The following is a 25,547-nucleotide window of genomic DNA, read 5'->3' on the forward strand; positions in this document are numbered from 1 at the left end:
GCCCATTCAGGTGTGTGGAATCCAAGCAGCCGGTGTTTCCCGGACAAGGGATTGTGGCCGTGGGATGCAGAGGAGGCCGAGTGGGGGTGAAGAAGGTTGGGGTGGGAAAGTGAATATCACAAATTACTGGTTGTTTTGTCTCCCGCTGGAAGCTCTGTGAAACTGCTTTCTTGTACCCCTTGTTTCCTGGTCTCCGACAGGAGTCCAAGATGGCAGATCCGCACTGCATTAGCTGGTAGGGGACCTCTGCACGAATCTCTCCTCGCTCTCCGTTCTCTGTCAGTTTTCTCACTGCATTTGGTGCTTGGCTGAGTTCTTTATCTCTTCATTTGATGTTTTAGGGTTTCAGGATTGTTGTTTTCTCTGTTCGGCTTAGTTTTTCAGATCTTTGCTGTGGAGGGACAGCATGGTGCTTCTGCCTAGATCTCCATTTTGCTGGAAGTCCCCTGTTTGTGTTTTTAAGTCTAAAGTGTGTCTCTTGCAGGCAGCATATAGATGGATTGTGTTTTTTCATCCAATCTGCCATTCTCTGTCTCTTTATTGGTGCGTTTAGTCCATTTACATTCAGTGTGATTATTGATAGGTATGAGTTTAGTGCTGTCATTTTGATGTCTTTTTGTGTGTGTTGTTGACAGTTTCTTTGTTCCACTTAATTTTCTTTGCTGAGTCGTTTTTCTTTATATATTTTCTGGTTATCTTTTTCATTCTTGTTGATGTTGTATTTGCTGAGTCTTTATATTTTTCTTGCTTTTTATTTTGATGTGTAGGATTGTTAGTTTCCTTTGTGGTTACCATAATATTTACCCCTATTTTTCTGAGTTTATACCAGTCTTTCATTTCTTTATATCGCCTTGACTTCCTCTCCACATGAAAAAAATCTATGTCTACATTTTTTAGTCCCTCTTTTTTGTTTTAATGTGGTCATCTTTTACATATTAACATCTCTGTCTTCCTATTTTGAGTGTTTTAGCTTTGAGTTATTTTTGTTACTTCCCTGTCTAGGTTGATATCTGGTTGCTCTGTCCTGTGTTCTAGTCTTGGGTTGTTATCTGATGTTATTGATTTTCTAACCAGAGGACTCCCTTTAGTATTTTTTGCAATTTTGTTTTGGGTTTTGAAAATTCACTAAACTTCTGTTTATCTGGAAATGCCCTAATTTCACTGTCATATTTGAGAGACACTTTTGCTGGATTTATAATTCTTGGCTGGCAGTTTTTTTACTTCAAGGTTTTATATATGTCATCCCATTGCCTTCTTGCCTGCATGGTTTCTGCCGAGTAGTCTGAGCTTGTTCTTATTGACACTCCTTTGTAGATGACTTTTCGTTTATCCCTAGCCGCTCTTAAAATTCTCTCTTTATCTTTGGTTTTGGCAAGTTTGATTATAATATGTCTTGGTGACTTTCTTTTGGGATCTACTTTATGTGGGGTTCGATGAGCATCTTGGATAGATACCTTGTCATCTTTCATGTTAACAGGTAAGTTTTCTGCCAACAATTCTTCAACATTTCTCTGTATTTTCTGTTATCCTCCCCTGTTCTGGTACTCCAATCACTCATAGGTTATTCCTTTTGATAGAATCCCACTTAATTCTTAGGGTTTATTCATTTTTTTTAATCCTCGTATCTTATTTGTCCTCAAATAAGTTGATGTCAAGTGCTTTATCTTCAGTCTCACTAATTCTGAATTCCATTGCCTCAAGTCTGCTCCTATAACTTTCTATTGAGCTGTCTAATTCTGAAATTTTATTGTTAATCTTCTGGATTTCTGATTGCTGTCTCTCTATGGATTCTTGGAGCCTGTTAAATATGTCATTATGCTCTTCTCTGAATTTTGTAGGTTCCTCTATTGTGGGGTGTGCGTTTTGCCTAATTTCCTTCCTAATGTCTTGAAGAGTTCTGTATATTAATCTTTTGTATTCTGCCTCCTGTAATTGCAAGAAATTTTCTTCCTCTAGAAAATTTCTAGATTCTTTATTTTGGGAGCTTGCTGAAGCCATCATGGTTTACCTCTTTATGTGACTTGATATTGACTGTTGTCTCTGAACCATCTATAGGTTATTATACTTATTTATTTTATGTTTGCTTACTGTATCCTAGCTTCTTTGTTTGTTTTGTTATGCCCAGATAGGCTACTCTTTTGAGCTAGTCCAGTCCCCAGTGACCCTGAAGCTCCAAGGTCCTGCCACCAGGTGGCCAGACTTGCCATTAAGTATGTGAGCCCAGGATTCTGCCCACTCCTCCTGTATGGATTCAGCTCAGGTGTCCAGGTAGTTGACCACCAAGTGTGTGGTGCAGGCTCTCACCTACAGTCCTGGACAAGCATGGGTGATTGGTGTAGACACAGGCATCCAGCTGCTGCAGGGGGACACACACTGAGCAAGGCAGAGGGCTGATGGCTGCCCCAGAGTGTCCAGGAGGAACGTGTACCACTGTTCTCTACAGCATGTAGGTGGGTGGGTTTTGTAGCTGGACTATGAGCACCCAATGCTGTTGACTGTAAGGACTGGGTGGCACCTCTTGTTCTTGGGCCCCAGTTGCATGTTGGTAGGTGGCATGGCTGGAGCCACAAGTGCTCAGGCCCCTGATGTGGGTAGGTGAAGACCCTGCTTAATGGGAAGAGCAGTGTCAAATGTCATGAACCTACCACTTCACAGGTTAAACAGTTGAAATTAGACTTCAGCTGTATACCCTTTGTACTGTGGTAGTGAGGCCTATGCTGTTGAAATGGGCCCACACAAGTCTATGTATGGGGAAAGGCACTCAAAGTCCATGGATCTCTTATACCTGTGCTATTGAAAGGAGCTGTGCCTACCGTGAGTTCCTGGCTTAGAGGAGCTAGCAGATTTTTTTTTCCCCGTGTTTGTTAATTTGTTCCCTCGCCAAGGCCAGGAGAATGGCTCAGGGTGCGTGACAGGTCCTACTTCCAGCCCAGGGAACTTGGCAATTGCTGAAGCCATCCCAGACCCAGTGCAGAGCAGGGAACAGGGAGGTAAATGGGAGAGTGGTTTTTCCCTAAGTGGGGTGTTTTTTATCAGTGCAGTAGGCCAGACGCAAGTAATTATCTTTCACTGATCAAGGGCTGCTTCTCACTGGTTCTAGATGGCCGAGCAGACTCTCTGCCACTGGGTCTCTCCTGATGGAAAACACCTCCCGAGCACCGCTGCTTGCCTATCTCACTGAACACTCCAAGCTGATCTGGTCTGAAGGGCTCCAGCTCCCACAGGGTCAAGCCTGGCAACTCCTTGCTGCTTCCAAACTGTCCCTCCCCCGTCACTCAGTCTGATTCCTCAACTTTGCCATTGATGTTCAAGGTTCCTAGATTGTCATATATAATCTATTCACTGGTTTTTTTGGGTCTTCATTGTAAGAGGGGCCAATGGAAGTGTCTGACTACTCCACCATCTTGCCCCCCCCATTTTAACTTTTGATGAATGAATCTGCCCCAGAAATTCTGATCATATATAATATACACTGCCCCTTTCTTATCATATTCCTTTTTGATTTTTCTCAACATCACGTCATTTTTACAGTGATACAATTTGACATGTGACTACAGAGTCCCTGGGTTTTTCTTCAATATTTGTACTTAATGCTTTTGTGTGCTGTATTAATTCCTGACTCCAGTATTTTTTTAAATTCCTTATTAGGTAGTCTCATCTGATATTTTGCCTTTAGTCTTCCTATCTGTAGACTGTCCTACTTGTTTCACATTAAATGATCTAAAAGTCATAACCCTCTCCTAGTCAGAAATCTCCATAGCTTTCCACTGCCTATAGGATGTTTAAATTCCTTAACTTGGCATCTGAGACTGCTCACCATCTGATCTCATATTTAGTCATCATTCACTACTTCCCCTAAAGAAATCCTCTAATCTGATCAAACCCACCTTCCCAATATCTCTCAAAAACAGATCCCTCAGTATCTCCTCTGTATCACTCACCTCTTCCCATGGGTTCCCAATGATCTGAAGCCTGACCATGCTTTGGGCCCGGCTCATGTACCCCTTCTTGATGGAACCTCCGCTGACTACTCCATCAAAGGCTTCATTCCACTCTGACTTCCACTTGGTGTATGAGTCTTTCCCATCTCCTTAAAACTAGCTACTTTGCCTCTGCCCTGTTGAGCCATAACTATTTAGTAAAACAAAATGAAGCAATTGTTGCCATTGAGGATTCTGACTCATGGTGATCCCAAGTATTTCAGAGTAGAATTGTGTTGCATTGAGTATTCACTGGCTGATTTTTCAAAAGTAGATTGCCAGGCCTTTCTTCCCAGGGGCCTCTGGATAGAGTCAAACCACCAACGTTTTGGTTAGCAGCAGAGCACTTTAACCATTTGCGTCACTCTAGGACTCCAGCATCATAAAACAGGGCACTGTAGGATTTTCACCTTTTCACATCATTTCCTACTGAATTGTATCCCTTTAAAAATATAGGACTCTTACTATGCTTTGCTAAAGTCATTTTAAATTGATTTTCATTTTTCATAAGTGGTGCAATCATAAGTGACTAATCTCTCTATATTTTTGTATTTCCCAAATATTCTTTGCTAAACAAATATTTCAATATTTATAATAATATGAGCAAGTAGCATTTACTGTTTGGCAGGCACCATGCTAAGTACTTTAAAGACATTCTCTCATTTAATTCTCCAATAACCATTTAGGGTATGTATTACTAGCCCTGGTGGCCCAGTGGTTAAGAACTTGGCTGCCAACCAAAAGGTCAGCAGTTCAAATCCACCAGCCGCTCCTTGGAAACCCTATGGAGCAGTTCTACTCTGTCCCGTAGGGTTGGTATAAGTCAGAATTGACTTGATGGCAATGAGTTTGGAACCTGTTTCAAAACTCCAAAACCAAAGCTCTTAGCTATTATACTACTTCTTAATATCAGAAACAAAGCACTTTACTTAACTTTTTACATTTTTGAAAAATTAGTAATCCCCCCTAATTTAATATCAACTGCAAGATGATGTGTACTGTTTTTGCCATTCCTTTGTTCGGGGTTCATAGCAAATTGAATTTTTACAATATACTTCCCACATGCTTTTCTTATGTGACCAACACACTTCACACTAAATGTGAGGTTTATTTCCTCCCATTGAATCTGGGCAGAGGCTTGTGACTTATCCAACTAATAGAGTGTGACTGAATTGATACTTTGTGACTTTTGAAGCTATATCATAAAAAGCATATGACTTCTGGCATTTTCTCTCTCTTTTTCTCTCCCTTTCTCATCTCTCTTATAACTCAGCCACAAAGCTGAGGGATGGATAAAGGCTAATAATGAAAGGGGAGAGGACTCCATCTGGGAATAGAGCAGAGTCAACAAGATTTTAAGAAAAAAATTGAACTGTATAATTTCATATATAAAAAAGAGTTTCTTTGGAGGAAAAGTTAGGAGAAAAAGAGCAAAATAATAATAAGAAAAGTAGATGAGAAAGAGCTGGAGCAAGAAAGAGATAAGGAAACAAAGTACTCTTTAAGATGTATTTGTTTAGCGGCACAAAAATACACCTTGGTTGTAACATCATGGCAGACTACTAGAGTGAGTGTTAACTTTGGGTGTAAGTTAATGAAGAAGACTTATACTTCCTGATACTTGTAATTTTTAAAAGTAATATATTTCATCAACTGGATAAATCACAGGTCTTAATCATTCCCTTTTCGTTGGGCAATTGGGTTATTTCCAAATAGTTTCCATTATAAATGGTATTGCATACATGATTTACTACCTGTGAGGTGATTTTTTGTCTGTATTTTTCAGGTTGTATACTATTAGTTCATCTGCTTTGTCACTTATCTAGAGAAATCCAGCTATTGACCACGCGTAAATCCCCTACTTTGTAAAATCATTTTTCAGCATATGCATTGACATTCTATTTGTTATAGTTTTATATTTATTTTATTACATTTTAGTATTTAATTTTAAGATATGTTTTTGCATTTAGTGATTATTCTTCATCTCTTGATTGTCAAACATTTTTATCTCATTCTTAGATGAGATCAGAAAATCCCATCTGTTTTATATATTAAAATTATTTTAAATTATTTGGTACCTTTGAAATTTATAGCCATGAAGTTGTGAATTATGGATTTAATTTAATTATTTTCCACCTTGGCATCTTCATTAATAGTTATTCAGTAATTATTCTTTCATCCATTTTGTGTTCTTCTAATTTGACATTTATTAAGATTTTATCATACTTTGATTCTTTTTCTTACATAACCCTTTTTCCATCAATTTCTTTTTCTGTGTAAAATATGTTATAGTTTCCATAATTTTCACTCTGTAATGTAGTTTAACATGTCATATGGTAAGTTGACCAGGCCCTTAAGAGTATTGTTATATAATTTTACCTCACTTATTGTTTGAAAACTGTATCATCAGTTTGTAATACTTTCTTTAATCCTCACAACAATGCTACAGGGTAGCCTCATTATCCCCAGGTTAAAGATGACGTCACTAAAGTTCAGAGAAATTAAATTACCCAAGGCTGTATGACTCCACTGGTAGCAGCACTGGACCCAGTATTCAAATCCAGGTCTTTGTGCCTCCAAAATCAAGTTTTTTACACTGTATCTTTTGGAAGTATTTTTGATATTTCTGATGTATCGTATTTTATAACTTTTCTTAGCCCAATTACAATTTGAGGATAATATTTGGGTATTCTATGTAGAAAACCAAAACTCATTGCCACTGAGTTGATTCCGACTCATAGCAACTCTATATAGTGTTTCCAAGGCTGTAAATGTTTACAGAAGCAAATTGCCACATCTCCCACAGAGCAGCTGGTGGGTTCAAACCGCTGACCTTCGGTTAGCAGCCAAGCGCTTAACCACTGCACCACCAGGTTTCCTTCATTCTGTGTAAAAGTCTCTGAATTCAAATTCCCCCTATTTTTATCACATAATTCTGTTTTATTGAATAGATGTCACCCACATTTCTTGTAATGTGTCAAGTTGGAGTAGTGGTGAAGGAAGCTAATTAATCTTGTTCACTCTTTTTAACATTTGTTTAATTTTAAAATAATTTCAAGCTTATAGAAGAGTTTCCAAAAAAGTAAAACAAAACAAAAATCACTTTTATTTTAATTCAACTTTTAAAAATTTTGCCACATTTCTTTATTATTTTCCCTTCATATGGATTGAATTGTACCCGCCCTCTCTCCCACCCCCCCAAAAAATGTGTTGGAATCCTAAATCCTAACCCCTAAAAACCTGTGAATATAATCTAATGTAACGTAATCACCTTCTGTAATGCAATGTAATGTAATCAATCACTTGAGGTCATGCCAATGTAGGGTGTATCCTAAATCTAACCACTTCTGAGTTATATAAAGAGCAGCATCGATACAGAAACATATGTGCACAAACTGGGGAAAACAAATACCATGCAAGAAACCAAGGAACCAACGAATGCCTGGGGTTACCATCAAAGACGGAATCAACACAGGTGAGACCCTGATTTGGGCTTTTAGCCTCCAGAACTGTGAGAAAATAAATTTCTATTGTTTAAAGCCACCCATTTTTAGTAATTATGTTACAGCAGCACTAGGAAATTAAGACACCCCTACACACAAGTATGGCACACATGCACACACACGTGTGCACGTTTTATTTTCTGAACTATTTGAGAGTAGGTTGCATGAGTCATGGCCTTTCACCCATGATACTTCAATGAGTATTTCCTAAGAACAAGACTATTCTGTTATATATCTATAAATACAGTTATAAAATTCAGGAAATTTACCATCGATATAATAGTTTTATTAAACCTGCAGTCTGTGTTCCAATTCCATTAATTGTCCCAACAGTGTCCTTTAAAATATATCTTTTTTCCTCTTCTGTAATAAGATCCAGTTCAGAGTCACATTTTGCATTTAGTTTTCCTGTCTTTTCAGTCTTGTTTAACCTAGAAGGGTTCCTTAGTCTTTCTATGTCATTGGCATTTTTTGAAGAGTACAGGCTAGTTCTTTTATAGCATATTCTTGATTATGGATTTATCTGATACTTCCTCACAACTAAATTTAGTTTGGAGCTCTGGTGGCACGGTGGTTAAGAGCTTGTCTGCTCACCAAAAGGTCAGCAATTGGAATCTACCAGCTGCCCCTTGGAAACCCTGTGAGGCAGTTCTACTCTATCCTATAGGGTTGCTATGAGTCGAAATTGATATTTGGCTAGACTATACAGCATAAGTTGTGTTTTTTCCTTCTCAGTATATCACATCTAGAGACACATAATACGTGTTTGCCCCTTATGGGTGATGTCAATTTTGACTGAAGTGTTTTTAGATTTCCTCTCTCTTCTTCTTTATTTATTTAAGGAGACTAACTCTTGAAGTCTTCCACCTGGCTGTTGTGGGCTCCTTCTCATATTAAGAGAAAAAAACTCATCTTTTTGTTGTTTTGTTTTGCTTTTACATTTAATGTAAAGAAAACAGACTTTTTAACTTCTGAGTCACAAGAATTTTGCTAGGTTTTTTTTTTTCCTAAAATATTTAAAAATATGGTTTGATTTATCAATCTTCGGTTCTAAAGATTGTTTTTCAATGTTTTGGAAAACAATAGTTGGCAAAATTTTAATTTGAGATTTTACGTTTACTTTTGTGAAATTAACTCACTTTTAAAAAATAATAGTTAATGTCATTGCCAAGTTTTTGTAGTAAACTAAATTTACCTTGTAAAACAAATTAATAAATATTTTTCCTGTTTTAAGGTTTGGAATAATATATGTAAAAAGGGATTCTTTTTTAACTTTAGGAAAAGTATATAGTTTCTTTTCAAAGTTTTGCATTATGAGATTCTGTTGAAAAATTGTTTCGTTGTAGAAAATATATTATTATGTCTTTAAACAAAAATTCCACTCTTCTGAACACGAAGTTTTTGGTGAACTCCTTGTCCCTTAAAACAAAACAAACTTATTGCGTCCAGTAGGTTCCGACTCATAGAGACCTTGTCTCTTAGCTATACGTAAATGAACTTCCATCCAGTCCTACTTTGTTATTGTTCTCATTCAGTGCCTGGGGACTCGATGGCACCCAACAAGTCAAAAACTTAGATATTATTTTCTTATGCAGGGATTTAGAGCTAAAAGTCCCCTAACCACTGCTTTAGTTGTATCCCATAATGTTGCTGTGTTGTGTTGTTTTTTATTATTCAATTGAATCATTTTCTAATTGTCCTTTTTTGCCCATGGGTTGTTTAGAATTGGGTTATTTAATTTCCAATTGTTTGGCACTTTTCAATATGTCTTACTGTGATAGATTTTTAATTTAATTTCAGTTTGGGAAGAGAACATACTGTGGTGAGATTTCAATCTTTTAAAATGTACTGAGGTTTACTTTATGGGTAACATATGTTCTGTGAGGAATGTCCCATACGTTCTTGAAAAGAATATTCACGCTGCAGTTGTGTATAATATTCTACAATTGCAATTAGGGCAGATGGTTGTATAGTGTTGTTCATATTATATTTTCCGTCATTGATTTTTTTTTTTTGGAAGGAGGGGGTGTTAAATATTTCCAACAACAAATATGGATTTGCCTATTTTTTCCTCTACTTGTATCAGTTTTTGCTGCTTGAATTTTGAACTTCTGTCACTAGATGCATACATATTTAGGATTGTTGTGTCTTCCTGATGAAGTGATCGTTTTGTAATCATGAAATTTCCATCTTTGTCTCTTGTGATGTATTTTGTCTCAGAGTCTATTTGTCTCATTTTAATACAGTCACACCGTGTTTCTTTTGCTTATTGCTTGCATCGTATATGTTTTCCCATTTTTAAATTTCAACTTATTTGTGCTTTTAAATTTAAAGTGAGTCTCTTGTAACCAGCATAGAGCTGAATATTACTTTTAAGTCAGACTCATAATACCTGCATATAATTGGAGTGTTTAGCCTGGAGTTTGATAACTTTTTCTGTAAAGGGCCAGCTTTGTAAATATTGTATGCTTTACAGGTCATTATCAGTTTTTAGTAATACCTTCCCAGGGCCGGGACAAAGTGAGGCAAAGTATCCATGATTTTAAAAGCTCCTCGTGCCTTTTTTCTGATGGAAGTTTTCTCTTCTTTTTTACCCTGTTCTGCTAGTTTGCAGTTAAAAAAAAAAAAAAAAAAAAATTGTTTTCTATTTTTTCTTTTAAGAGAGATTAATCTTAAAATCTTGGATTACATGCTTAAAGTCTGAAGTCAATTCATCTCTATTGTTATCAACAGTGCAAGATATTACAACTTAAATTCAATCACCTTCCTTCCCCTTTTGTACAATACTTTAGTTCTACCTTGTTTCGTTATTCACTGAATTAAGCATAATCATTATTGTTGTTTTTATTATTGTAAACATACTATTCTTGATTAAATTTACCTGCAAATTCACTAGTTGCTTTGCTCTTATTTCCAGTCCCTTTTATATCTCAGACAGCCCATCTGGGATCATTTTCCATCTGCTTTAAATCTTTTCTTTAAAAAATTTTCTTTGGTATGAGTCTGCTGATGGCAAACTCTGTTTTGATACATCTAAAAATGTATTTATTTCATTTTTGTTCTTGAGTTACAATTTGTCTGGGAATAGTGGTCTTAAATGGTAGTTATTTTTCTTAGTGCTTTGAATGTAATTTTTCTACAGTCTTCTGGCATCCAGTATGGCTTTGAGAAATTTGATGCTCATCTGTTTGTCATTTGTTTGTTGGTAATTGTCTTGGTTTGTATTTTCTAAGATCAAAACCAAGACCAAGATTCTTGATGTTGAAATAATAAAAAAAGTGAAAAATAGCATGACAGGGGAAGCAGGTAGTCAAAGATGTGGGGTTAGTGAAAAATTAGTCTGATCTCACAAGAAACTCTGCAACCTGAGTGGCACAGTGGAATTGTCCCACACTGAAGCAAGGTCACTGGTCTTTGATACCTTTTTATTAATCAGTCATTGACTGTGGGCTACACCAAGGATAAGTGTGAAACATAGGAGACACCAGTGAGCTGAGGGCAATTATGGAAACCCTGGTGGTGTAGTGGTTAAGAGCTACGGCTGCTACCCAAAAGGTCAGCAGTTCAAATCCACCAGGTGCTCCTTGAAAACCCTATGGGGCAGTTCTCCTCTGTCCTTTAGGGTTGCTATGTGTCAGAATTGACTTGACGGCAACCAGTCTGGTTTTGATTTGGAGGGCAATTATTAAGAGAAGGCTGCAACTGTGAGCTGTTAGAAATCAGCACTCACAACAGGCAGGGTGTAGATTCACCCTGGTAAAGGGCATCTGAGCAGGGTACCATCAGCGTCTACAAAAGTAACCAGTCTTGTATTTCTGGCTGCAATTAAGATCTGTTTGTCTTTGGTATTCTGTGTTACTATCATGTCTGGGTATAAATTTCTCTTTATTTATCCTGCTTGGAAAATATTGTGCTTTCTGGATCTGAAGTTTCAATTCTGGAAAACTTTAAGCCATTATCTTTTTTAGTATGACCTCTTCCAGGTCCAGGATGAGGATAAGGTAAGTAAGGTTCCTATGTGGCAAAATTTAAGAATAATGAGCACCTCGTTTAATGTTGTGCCCTAGGCACCTCACTTATCTTCCCTCTATCCTAGGCCCTGGCTTCTTCTCCATCCTCCCTTGTCTCTCCTTCAGGGCACCTGATTGGTCACACGTTAGCACTTTCCATTTTCTCCTCCATAGTTCGTGTTTTTTAATCACTTTTTCTCTTTTTGTTGTATTTTATGTAAATCTGCAAATGTATCTTTCAGCTCATAATCCTATCTGAAGTTGTGCCTAATTTTCTCTTCCATAGCTATTAAGATTGTAATTGTAATTTTATTGTCTATATCTATATATGTTTCTAGAAGTTATCAATGGTTCTTACAAAATTCTAATTGGTTTTTATATTCTATTGTTCCTTTCTCATATTTGGTTTCCTCTTTTAGTTATTTAACATACTCCTTTTATATTATTTATCTGCCAATCACAAAATCAGAAATCTTTCACAGTTTCTTGTTTGTTGCTTCTTAACCCATAGCCGTCTAGTCAACTCTGACTCATAGTGACCCTATAGGAGAGAGTAGGACTGCTGCATAGGGTTTCCTAGGCTGTAAATCTTCACAGAAGTAGATTGCCACATCTTGCTCCTGTAGAGCAGCTAGTGGGTTTGAATCGCCAACTTTTGGGTGCGCAGCTGAGCACTTCAACCACTGCATCACCAGGACTTCTTAATGTTGCTTCTTATAAAGGCCTATTTTCTGGTAGGTTGTGTACTTTTGGTTTATTAACTCATTTTTGGCTTATTTAAAATTCTGTGAGTCCTGAGAGGTCTGAGATGAGGTTATATTCCTTTGGAGAGGATTCAATTAGTTTCTGTAAATTAATTTCTCTGCTTGAAGTTTCCTAGGATTTACAATCAGTATCAAATCAAGCCCAAAAGCCCATGGGGGTATGACTATCATTATGCATTTTCAGAAGAGAGATTTTCTTTTTCTCTACCTTAAATCAGGGATGTCACAGATAATTTGTCTTGTCTCTGTCCCTGTTAGAAAGCATTCTTTAAATTGATCGCTCTTCTGGGCTTTTGGGTATTCTCAATTTCAACACTCTTTCTTTTGCAAGGATGAGGTCTTGTCCACTATTTCCTGTCAGGCTATTAAAATCCAAGGCTTCAGAATCTCAGTGTTAGTAATTTAGCCATTATCTTTTTTAGCATTATCTTCCAGGGCCAGGAAAGGATGAGACAAGCCACCCATGATTTCTGCACTTGGATCTACTATTGTTTCAGCTCTGTCATTTTATCCTGTGGGATTATCCTTATTTCTTGTGAGCTAAGCAATGCATTCAAAATTATGTTTCTTGTATTTTATTAAGTATTTCTAGATGCTTCGAAGCAAAAGGACTTTTTAGAATTACCCATCTGCATTGCTGGAAGCAGAAATCCCCTGACTGAGCAATACACAGTTTTTATTTTTGTCCCCTTGTTCTGTCATATTATGACAGTGGAATATTGAGGCATTCAATTATAATTTCATTTTTTAGACTTTATTTTTCTTGCATTTAGATATCATTCAGCTGTATTAGTTGTATCGTTTATATCCTCCATCACTATTGTTTTAAAATGTTAGTTTTATACTTGCTCTAATGCATTTAAAAGGTCTGTGGGTGGTGTAAACACTTTAAACTTAACTACTAGTGGAAAGGTGGGCAGTTGGAACCACCCAGTGAGGCCATGGAAGAAAAATCCGGTAATCTGTTTCCATAAAGATTTAATTAAGAAAACTTATGGTGCAGTTCTACTCTGTAATGCATGGGGTCCCCATGAGTTGGAATCAACTTGATGGCAATGTTCTCTTTTGTTTCATTTTTATAATGTATTTAGGCATGGAAAATACCTACTAGCAAAATATGGTTATATGACTAATCAAATGATCTCTCCTCATCTTGTGGGGTGGAGTAAGTATGAGAGAAAAGTGGAAGGCTGTAAGTGGGTGCAAATCTTCACTCCTTAACCAAGCCAGAAGTGTTGTGCAAGTGGGGAAACTGTTCTTCATGTCTCTCTTAAATAGCTATTGTAAGAAATAAAAGTAATATTAGATGGAAAAGAATCCACATAGCTCCCAACGTGAGCAAGGGGTCAATAAAAAGTGTCTGTAGCATTTTTCAAATTTAATGTGACTTTTTGGTGACGTTGCACATACTTACTAAAAAATTTTTTTTCTTTCATTCTTTTAAATCCAATGGACTAAAAGTATTTGAGCCTCCTGCACTGATATGGACGTTTCTCTATTATTGATTTCTTTTCTAGATTGCTAATGACCCTCTTTCTTTCCGTATATGCTAGTGGTGTTTTTATTTTATTTTATTTTTAGTGGTGGTGTTGTGTACCAATATGTCCTAATGGCAGTTTTTTCTTTTTGACATTTCAGCCCAATTTGCTTCAGTGTATACCTCTAAAAGATAAGGGTGTTTTTTTTCCTATGTAACTGCAATATGGTTATGACACAATTAAAATTAATTCCTTAATATTATCTAATACCGAGTCCATACCCACAGCTTCCTGATCTTCCTACTGGCACAGTCTTAAAGAATGATCTTCCTTGAAACTATATGTTCAAGTAAATTAACATTCTTATCCCAGATAGCTTATTTGTTAGAAAGACATCCCATAAACGTTGTAAAGAGATAAGGTGGTAAAGAAGTTTGATAATTTTTTCTCAAGATGTGGATACTGGTAACTTACTACAACAGTAAAAAATACTTATTGATGCAGAATTTTGTTTTAAATTTTAAAATTTGAATAATATTGATTTTCTTTGTATTAATTTTCTATGTTTGCACTTATCTCAATGGTTTTAAAAATGGGTATTTCTCTTTGGTAGTTTTATTGGTTATTATGTTTGGTTTGGGTTGTTGTTGATGATGGTTGTTTTAGCCAGAAGCAAGAATACTGTATTACTACTAACTTGTCTTTCTGGAACTTCTTCAGGTCAGCTTATACAAAAAGCAAGAAAACCCTAGGGCAACTTGTAAGTAAATACCTGAGAACTAAGGAAATCTGAGGGGTATTCCCACAGGAGTTGAGATCAGCATTGGGCAGTAATATACCATAAAATTGGACAAGATTTTGAGGAAACAGTAGCTACTCTACTGTTGATCTTTTAACTTAGAAACACTCATAGACATTTACAAGGCTAGACACCAGAGTTAAGCATGTATACTCTGTCTGTTTCCAACTGATGGCATTCATAGTCACTCCTGGGGGATACAGCAGACTTGCAAACAGATAGCTTTTCTCAATAAGAAGAGAATCTTCTGTGTTAAGTCCCTAATAATAAGCACAGTAAAATTCAATAACACTGCAGGCAGTAAAGCTGATAGGAAGAGTGAAGAACTCAGTAATGATTTTAATAGTCTAAAACACTTACTGTAAAGTTGATAAGAATATCTTTCAGAGAAGTTAGGGAAATAAATTAGGTGAAGCAAAGATTAAGTAAGCCCTTAATTTAGAAGAATATATCATCAAAAGCAGGTTTCTCAAATTGTAACGTGCCTACAGATCAACTGGAGTTCTTGTTAAAATTCAGATTCTCACTCAGCAGGTCTGAAATGGGGACTGGAATTCTGGATTCCTAACTAGCTCCCAGGTAATGCTGATGCTGCTGGTTCATGGACTACCCTTTGAGTATAAAGGATCAAGACTCTGCAAATTTGATTTTGGTAATCACATGGAATAGAAGATGAGAAAATATATAATGAAATAAATAAAAATCTATTTAGAGAATAGTGCTTGATGTGTACGTGTATTTAAATGTAAATGAAGATGCTATACATAACGTTACATAACTTGCTTTAAACTGTTTAGGAGAAAGATAATACCCCCTCTAAATTTAAAGTGTAGTATTTTTAAAATTCTAATGAATGCATGAAAAATACAGAAAATAGTATTTTCTATATTCTAGATTTCTATACATAGAATAGACTTTTTCGGGGAGAGAACATACATTTAAAGCAAAATGGGAGAATTTTCAGTAATAAGTAAATAATATATTTAAATAATCCTCTTGAACTTCTGGCAGTTCCAGTTAATGTATGGTTGCAGTCATTTTAGAATTATCTTCAGCAAAAATTCAAGCTTGATTCAGAAGAAAACATGGATATCATTGCTATTGTCAGATGGATCTTGGCTGAAAGAGGAGAATAACAGAAAGAAGTTAACCTGTGTTTTATCGACTACACGAAGGCATTCGACTATGTGGATCAAAATATATAATGGATAACATCACAAAGAATGAAAATTCCAGAACACTTAATTGTACTCATGCTGAACCTGTACATGGATTAAGAGACAGTTGTTCAAACTGAACAAGGGGATCTTCGTGGTTCAGAATTGGAAAAGACGGGCAGCAAGGTTGAATTCTTTCACTTTACTTATTCAGTCTGTATTCTAAACAAATAATCCAAGAAGCTGGACTCTATGGAGAAGAACATGGCATCAGGATAGGAGGAAGATTCATCAACAATTTGAAAAATGTAGATGACACAACCTTGCTTGCCAGAAATGAAGATGACTTGAAGCACTTACTGATGAAGGTCAAAGAGTATGTAGCTCTAGTTTTCAGTATGGATTCTACCTGAACATGAAGAAAACAAAAATTCTCACAACTGAACAGATAAGCAAAATTGTGATAAATGAAGAAAACTTTGAAGTTGTTAAGGATTTCATTTGACCTGGATCAACAATTAATATCCATGGAAGCAGCAGTCAAGAAATCAAATGACATATTGTATTGGGCAAATCTGCTGCAGAAAACTTCTTTAAAATCTTAAAAAGCAAAGATGTGACTTTGATAACTAAGGTGTGTCTGACCCAAGCCGTGGTCTTTTCAGTTACCTCATGTGCATGCAAAAACTAGACGTTGAGAAAGGAAGACAGAAAGAATTAATTCATTAGTGAAGAATATTGACTATACAGTGAACTGCCAGAAGAACAAACAAATCAGTGTTAGAAGAAATACAACCAGAATGCTCCTTAGAAGTGAGGGTGGAGAGACTTCAGCTCATTTACTTTGGACATGTCATCAGGAGAGACCAGTCTCTAGAAAAGAACATCATGGTTGAGGATCAATGAAAACAAGGAAACCTTCAAAGAGATGGATTGACACAACAGCCACAACAGTGGACTCAAAGATACAAATGATCATGAAGATGACCCAAGACCAGACAACGTTTTGTTCTGTTATACATAAGGTTGCCATGAGTTGGAGCAGACTCGATGGTAACAACAACAGTATGTAAATACTAAGACATTTAAGGGCAGAATGTGTGCCAAGTAATGGATACTCACATGGAAAGCAATAACAGCAGTACATTGGCTCAGCAGAGGGGTCAAGGGAACGGACTTGGGTGCCAGCTACTTGGCTTCAAATCCTACTTTTGCTCACTGACTCTTTGGCTTAGGCAACTTACTATATCCAAACTGTGCTTCAGTTTCCTCATCTATAAAATGGGAATGATAGTGTACCCCACTGTTAATGGTTGTTAAAAGTATTAAATGTATAAGACAGCAACTCATAACAATGCCAGGCTAATATTTGACAGGTAATAACTGTGAATTATTATTATAGCAAAAATAATAATAATACTTCTAAAATAATTCAGACTAAAATTAAAAAAAAAAAAGTTCTCCAAAAATAGAAGCTTTCATGACTCCATGTTGCTGGTGAATTTTCTATGGAAAAATATTCTGGTCAATTATTTGAAATGACAATAAGTGGTGAAAACTTATGAAATTATAGTACATCATTTGGAGAATAATGTCATCAACTGAGTGACAGTCTTATTATTAAAAAAAAAAAGTTAAGGCTAGAATTTAATTGTTCCTAGTACTCAGCTTCTTAATATGCTTTAAACATGGCATTTGTCTTTTTTGTTGTTGTTGTTATTTTATTTCTTCCTTTCCTCTGGCATGGATTAGGCATACATTTTAAAATATATGAGTCTTGATTATTACATTTGTGATTTTTTATTTTTGGTGCTTGATCTGGGTACAGTTATCATTCAGAGAGGAAAAAGTATTGCTTGTAGGCAGATATAAATAGGTGGTTATTGTATTTTCTTTCCAAAGTTTAGATAAAGACATTTCTAAAGATCTATCATTTTAAACCTTTATTTTGTGTTTTTCTTTTCTGAAATAATTGTTTCATAAAATAAAAAGCAAGGGAAAATGGGAAAGGAATCCACTTGGTAGCAATTTTAATATTTGCAAAAGGAAATAATTTCAGAGGCAAGGTGTGACACTTAACACCTGATCTGGGTGTTTCTTGGCTAAAGTTCAAATTAAAAAAAAAAAAAATCTCAAATGTGTACTGTTAAATATACAAATAAGATTTTAAACTCTATCTATCTATCTAGCTAGCTATTCTAACCTAGATACTCTCTTATTAAACAAAACCAACAATGAATAATTTGTGGAAGGACCTGGCAAGTAAAAAATATAGAAAATGGCTTGTGTTCCAAGGAGGACAATAGTGGCCTGTCTCTGGCACTATCCTGAAAGGGCTGTTCTCTAATTATCACACCTATTATATAATGGAGTCCTGATGGCACAGTTAAGAGCTCGGTTGCTAACCAAAAGGTTGGCAGTTCAAATCTACCAGCTGCTCCTTGGAAACCCTACGGGGCAGTTTTCCTTTGTCCTGTAGGGTCGCTATGAGTAGGAATTGACTTAACAACAATGGGTTTTTGGGTTTTTTGGTATTATATGATGGCATATTACTTCTCTCATATCCTTTTGTCTCCTGTTTCTTTCCTATCTGACAAATTAGCTTCTTCAAATGCTGTTAAATTTTATGTGACAACAGTAAGAAATTGTTATGCAAATTATAGTATAGGACCCAGTAAGTCAGCTTTTATCTGCAATAAAAATACTTAATAGATAGAAATTGGGTAGATACATATTAGGAACCTCCTTCCTATGTGCCGAAGGTTGAATTAAACTCTGAAGGGGATAGATGAACAGCAGAAGGTACAACAACTGCCCTTGAGGAACTTAAAATATAGTTGGGGAGACAGGATAGAATAGGACAACCCAAGAAGACAATAAAAATTATAGACATTGACTATAATTGCTGTACAAGGTCAGAGAATGATAAAATCAACAGAGCAAGTACCTGGGGATCACTGCGTGGGGAAGTTGACATTAAAGCTTTGACAGAACGGTAAATTTGGAAGGTGCTGAAAAGTAAGAATTGAACAACAACCAGAAGGAATACACATGGACAATGGCACTGAAATAGAATAACATGGTAGATATTGTACACTCTGCCTGACTGAGTAAAAGGGATTATATTGAAGAATAATGTAAAATTCACAGAATGCTGAGGAAACTTTATATATATATATATCCAATAGACATAAAATCTTTAGCTGCCTTTCCATGGGTATCTTAAAGCTCAAACTGTGAAATACTAATATCTCGAGATGTAAAATTGGACATTTTTGACCCTCAAGGCAATAGCTATCAGATAACAAAAGTGATTCACAAAATAGATCCCCTTGTAGAAATTACCTAGTAGGAACATGAGAACTGGTTTGATAACTACTACACCCGTAATCCAAAAGTGTTGGGAGAGCTAGGGATTAAAGGCCGATTTCTCTGTGGTGAGCTCGTGCTAGGAGTGCCCACAAAGAAGAAGGGTGTAGGGTGCTTCCCCTGACAGTGCTAGGGAGAGGCGCTTCAGAAGACTCAGTGGAGAGTCTAATGGATGTCCCCTGCAGTTTGGGAGTGTAGTGGATACAGTGGATAGGTTTCTGGTGAACCTAAAGGCTAGAGAAGAGCTCGTGAGCAGTTTATGGTTGAGCAAATTAGAGGTGCTCAATTGGGATTAGTCTACTTTGCCAGGGTCTTTTGGGTAGTTTTCTATTTCATATATGTGGACCATGAATTTGAGAGCGCTATCATGAGGCTGTTTTAGGTCCTTGTCCATAAGGCTGCCCGGGGCAAAAATGGTATCAGCGGATAGAAGCTAGGTATTACTTGGAGCTGTGGAAGTAGGAAGTGATAAAGTGAGCCAGTATGATCCACATCAAGGAAAGTACAGATCAAATGTTGCAATGGTTGGGGATGGGAGTGGGGGTGAGGGTGGGCGAGGGGTCGGGGGAGAGGATCACTGAGGAACTGGGAAAAGTACCACAGGGAAAAAGTCAACTTTAAACATGTACCAGGCACGGAGCTGCTTTCCTCTTAGCTCAGCTCCTGGAAAGTTAATACGTTCCTTCTCCTTTTATCTCGTCTTTCCCTTACTTTCCCTCCTTAACTCCACTCCCATATTCCAGGGACAACAGCAATCAAGGTTAACTGGTCTGGGAAGGAGGATATGGGGGAAAAAAAAAACAACAACAACAAAAAACAGGACCAACATATCCTTTTCATGGACTGTTGGCTTCCGCTTGTGGCAGATGCTAGCTATGGGAGAGGAGAGGATTTAAGCATGAAATCAGCTTTTTATATGCAGCTGGGTATTCTGATTGCTGAACTGAGACTGTTTGGTGACTTAAAGTAATAGTAGTTTCTTTTTTTTAAAGTTCCAAGTTATCAGAGTCAGGGTAGAGCCCTGATTCTTGTTGGCTCAAAAGATGTTATGCAGATTTTGGTCTACTTGGTGCCTGCACCCTGGAGTTAGGGGCTTCTGTTGGTGTGAGTCAAAGCCCTTTCCTTCTTTATTTGTAATCATATATCTAAACTCTTAATGGGATAATGAGAATGTTTTTAAAAGGAGAATAATGGTAATAATAATGGCAATAATAATGATGTTGATAATTGTATTAGCTGACATTCGTTAGTGCCTAGCTTGGCACTATGCTTTGTCCTTTATATGACTTTGTCTTATTTAATTATCATATCAGTGGAGTAGAAAGAATTATTGTTCCCATATTAGAGATGAAAAATGAGGGCTTAATTTACTTGACCAAGATTATACAGATGGTAAAATGTTATAGTGATCAAAGTTATGTGACTATTCTTATATTAGTTCCTGTAGTCATTTAATTGATGTTGTTTCTAACTGTAAATATTTCTTGGGTCAAATAACTTAAGGGGTGACTTTAAAATTCTTACCTACCTGTATGACAGTCCTTTCTGGAAAGCTATTGCTCAGACTTGAATTTCTTATCCTCCAATCTGAACATTCAGATAATGATGCAATAAAATCTTTCATGAGCTACTCCTCAGGATTGTTATATGCTAAGGGAGGGAGTGAGATATATTTTCATAACTTCTGACTTCTATAAAGTACTTTCTTCATTGTTGCAGTATAGAAAACTCTGAAATTGCATCTCATAAGAAGGGTAATCTGGAATTATTTACATAGAGTCATTCCACAATATCTCATTTTATCACTTTTGTGGAAAGATAGAATAGAAAACCACCCCAAATTTCATGAATATTTTAAATCCCACGCTCAGTGGGGGAGTGACAAAAGTAAGTTTAGATAATTGAAAATTCCATTTCAGACACTGGTAATCCAAGTAAATGTTCTGTGCCAACATGGCTTACGTCTTATCTCGTGAAATGATGGCAGCAAATGCCTTTCCTTGCTCGAGTGCGACCTGGTCCCATGTGAGGAAAGAGGGAAGAGCAAAGAAAACAGGACTGATTATCTGTCATAGTCTCCCAAGTTCTTAGCTGCAGGAGAGAGGGCACCTTTGGGGAAGTTACTTGACATTTAAAGTGAGTGTTCACAAGGCAGCTGCTGAATGGAACTGAATATTTTGTTACATGGTTTTCTTCTCTGACCTTTATTATTAATGGATCTTTTTTAAGAGTTACTTAAAGAGTAAAAAAAAAAAAAAGGTTGATTTTATTAATTTGTTTTCTGTTTGTCCACAGAACCCAAAGAAATGGTGTTACCTGGCAAGAACTCTGCTGTCTTTTATGAAAAATCAGACCAAGGTAATGTTTTTGAACTACTGTTTTTTCAGTCTGTTTAACTCTAATACCTTAAACCAGTTGGCTTTCCTTGATTACTGGTGTTAGTTATTAAATGACCCATGAACAAAGTAAATCATTATCTGAAAGATAGAGGCAAGGATTTATATGATCACCATATTTGTGAAATAAATCATAAATTTTTAAATATGTATTAGATTATCAAAACATTGTGGATTATGGCTAATTTTATGACATCACGTTTTCATTTCTGTTAATGTATGAACAAGATCTTTACTAGAAGTTTGTGTTCTCTTTGTTTGGAAATAACTCCAATTTCCAAATGATGTGTCATATTTGTACACCATAGACAATGAGAGAATGAGACTCATGTCAGGATACAGTAATAAGATTTTTCTTGTATTAAACATTAGTCAGATGAGCTTCCATATTATTTTTTTGATGTGTAAAAATTTTCAGTAAGGCTTCCTAGAGAATGTCACCGAATTTTCTGAAGATACCCTCATATAAAACATATATTTTCTTTGGAAAGATTTAATTATATCATCCAGTTGTTGAATAGCATGGCTGATTATGCTCAACATATTGCTCATTTAGTTGCTAAATTTTCAAATTGCTATGAGATTTATTTACATATGTTGTCCTAGGAATATGAAAACTCACGCAAATATTCTAATGACATATGCGTGTAAACAAAGTGTGAGTGTAGATGCAGATATACAATGCTGTGGTTTATGAACAATGCTACCATCTTAAAAGAGTTTTTGCAGAAAAAATTTCTGACAGGTTAGAATTTCAAGGGAACTGAACCCATCTATTGAGTACTATCTACTTATATACTATGAAGACATGAGGTGACTATATGTATGAACATACATAATACCCTTGTTGAATTTTGTATTAGGTTGGATACTGATTGGAACCAGGGTTTTATTTTTGACAAACTGTTGAATTTCTGAAAACAAATGAGTGCTGAAACAAAGATAGTATTCAATGAGTATCAGCAGAAAACTTGTTTTGAACTTTGATTTGCAGTTGAGCAAAAATAACTTGTTAGGTTGAATTACAAATAGGGTGTTTTTACTTATCTCTGGCCTTTAATTAAATCTTCAAAGGAGGTGTAAATTTTTCTCCCCTAATAGGAGTTTTGAATTGTAGGACCTGTGCCCAAGTTTTCTCTGTACTAAGATGTTAATTCATACTGTAAATATCATTAAATAGCTAATGAACTCAATTGGTTGCTGCCTTTTACGTAGAAATATTAACAATGATTCTGTAAAGAGGGGCATTATACTGAGAACTGCTACATGGACAATATGGGGAAGAGGCTGGAGCCGAGCAATGTGCTGTGGCATAGGGAGGTAAGTGGCAAAAGGTGCTTGTTGGGGGGAAAAACCATCAATGAAAGATGAGACAGTAAGAAAGAAACACACTGAATGAATTCAGATGGAACCAAAGAGGAGGGTCAAAGGTGAAGAGAGCACAGAATATCCAGGAGTCATTCATAAAGTAATTCTTTTTCTCAGAGGCATACATATCCTGATGCACTCAATTCATTAAGCTTTTGTTTTATTTATTTAAGATATGGATAAACGTATTTGGAACTGCATATAGTAAAAGAATAATTGAAGCAGAGAAGGGAAGTTCTCATTAACATGGTAGAATTTCCAGCATTGGTGTACTCAGAATTAAAAAAAAAAAAAATGCTTTTTGAGAATAAAGAAACCATTCTCTCTATTGTCAGGGTTCAAGTGCTTGATAAGAACTCCCAAATGGGGTATGATCTAGGATGTGTGTGTTTGTGTGGACTGGGGGAGTGGCGTGTGGAAGAGTAGCTTGGGGAGTGGGGAGAATTGCTATGGCCAGGGGAAGTGGCACTCATATTATCATCGCTTTAGATTAATTCTTTAGGCTCATTGAAATAGGAATGGTTGCAATCTTATAAAATCCCTGTTAATAAGACAAAGAGTGCTAATGTATTGATATCCTGCCTCTCTGATCACAGATGGGATATGTGCATTGAAGTTTCAATGTTTAGACACTGGAGGTTTAAGACCTGCTAGTGAAGGTGCTATTCTTCAGATGAATGGGACTTGTTAGCTTTTCTCAGTTGTACATGACAACTAACACACTCATTTTGCGTGGGATTAACTCTGACAATGGAACTCCGAGTGCAATCTGAAGGATTAACAAGCACTTGTGTGTGCGCAAATACTTGAAAGTTCTACATTTGACTCTTTTAAAAGGGACATTTGAATGCCTTTTCATGTAGTGTTCTATCACGTGAAGTTATTGGTATCTACTAATCACAATAGTCTTAATTTTCTCACTTAATCATTCAAATGTAGAAGCAACTTCAATTAGTCCTGTCAGAGTATCCGTCTATATACTCGGTAAGATTATGTACAAAAATACTTAAAGACGGTTATTCTGTTCAATTTTTACATAGGTTTATACCTGGAAATTGATTAAATTTCAATTGAGAAAATTTTATGTTTGTAATTTATTTTACTGATATGGGAATAAAGTTTTATTCTCACATACATTTAACTTCCATAGGAAATTAAATGGAACATTAAGGATTCAGCAATCGTTTTGATGTATTCTAGGTGCAAACCTAGGCTTAGTATAGGCACAATTTTGAAAATTGAAAATAAATTAGGGCATAAAGCTAGTTTATGGTATTATGTTCAAGAGCATTAAGAAATAGGTTACAAATATATTGCTTAGATATTGGTTTCACTGTGGTTTCTTATTATTCAGTATAGATCATTCTGTAGATGTATTAAATTACATGGTGAAATTTAAAAGGACAAAAACCTTGAAATTTTAAGAGCATACTGTGCATTATATTTTATATTATTTATCACATTCTATAGTAATAACAATGTAAGGCATAAAAACATACAGGTTTATTAATAAATAATTGACCATAAACTTAAGTGGGAGTTAGAAATACTTCTACAGTGTGTTTGAAAGGTGTGATGCAATTGTCACTATGCCTGAAATCCATGTCTGATATGTACTGTGCTTTATAGGAACATAGTTATAAGATTAGGTGAAATGTGCTCCGATCTTGTATTTAAACTGCAAGTCAGAGAATAAATCATTGAACACTTTATGAAGAAGTGATTAAAAAGCAATCCTTAAAGAGGAATTTATATGAGGGGCTATGATGATAATTTTTTAAAGAATTTGCCTTTTCTGGTTTTTATTTTTATTTTTATCATTTGCAAAAGTTCTTGGTCTTCTTGAGTCTTCTGAGATCAGATTATGTAGGATATTCCACTTTTTTTGAAACTTTAAAAACCTTCTAGGACTCTAAGTCATAGAATTATCTAGAATTGACTCTTGGTGATATTCAAGTTTCTTCATTGATCTCCCACCCACGTCTTTATCTTGTTTGTTTCTCTCTTACTCCATTTCATACCTTCATCATTACTGTCTTTGCTTATGAATTCCCCACTCTTAAGATACAGCCTAAGTACCCAACTTACTTTCTCCCTTATTCAAAGCCTACATAATCTTAAAATTCCCTTTAAGAAGCCTTCTGAGACCCTCATCATATTACAACTCTCTCTTTCCTTTAGCCTATATTCTTTTAATAAAGGCATTTATTGTTGCTCTTAGGTGCCATCAAGTTGGTTCCGACTCATAGCGACCCTATGCACAACAGAACGAAACGCTGCCTGGTCCTGCGCCATCCTCACAATTGTTGCTCCGCTTGAGCCCATTGTTGCAACCACTGTGTCAATCCATCTTGTTGAGGGTCTTCCTCTTTTATGCTGACCCTCTGCTTTACCAAGCATGATGTCCTTCTCCAGGGACTGATTCCTTCTGACAACATGTCCAAAGTATGTGATGTGCAGTCTTGCCATCCTTGCTTCTGAGGAGCATTCTGGTTGCACTTCTTCCAAGACAAATTTGTTCGTTCTTTTGGCAGTCCGTGGTATATTCAATATTCTTCGTCAACACCACAATTCAAAGGCGTCAATTCTTCTTCTATCTTCCTTATTCATTGTCCAGCTTTCGCATGCATTTAAGGTGATTGAAAGCATCATGGGTTAGATTAGGCGCAACTTAGTCCGCAAGGTGACATCTTTGCTTTATAACACTTTAAAGAGATCTCTTG

The 25,547-nt window shown here is 36.1% G+C and overlaps 1 protein-coding gene across 3 annotated transcripts in view; it reads left to right on the forward strand.

Moving 5' to 3' along the window:
• The window catches only part of INPP4B (inositol polyphosphate-4-phosphatase type II B), a 961,283-nt gene that overhangs the window by 147,260 nt on the left and 788,476 nt on the right, over positions 1-25,547 (forward strand). For 2 of the 3 annotated variants that reach the window (XM_023739717.1, XM_023739718.1), the window contains exons 1-3: positions 20,069-20,164; positions 21,356-21,418; positions 22,672-22,776. The gene's annotated coding sequence lies outside the window, so the exon portion shown is untranslated. Of the gene's footprint in view, positions 1-20,068; positions 20,165-21,355; positions 21,419-22,671; positions 22,777-25,547 lie in introns of those variants that run through there. The other variant, XM_023739719.1, reaches the window with a different exon arrangement.

This window comes from Trichechus manatus, unplaced genomic scaffold, assembly GCF_000243295.1.
Source record: "Trichechus manatus latirostris isolate Lorelei unplaced genomic scaffold, TriManLat1.0 scaffold00139, whole genome shotgun sequence".
NCBI classification, from domain to species: domain Eukaryota; kingdom Metazoa; phylum Chordata; class Mammalia; order Sirenia; family Trichechidae; genus Trichechus; species Trichechus manatus.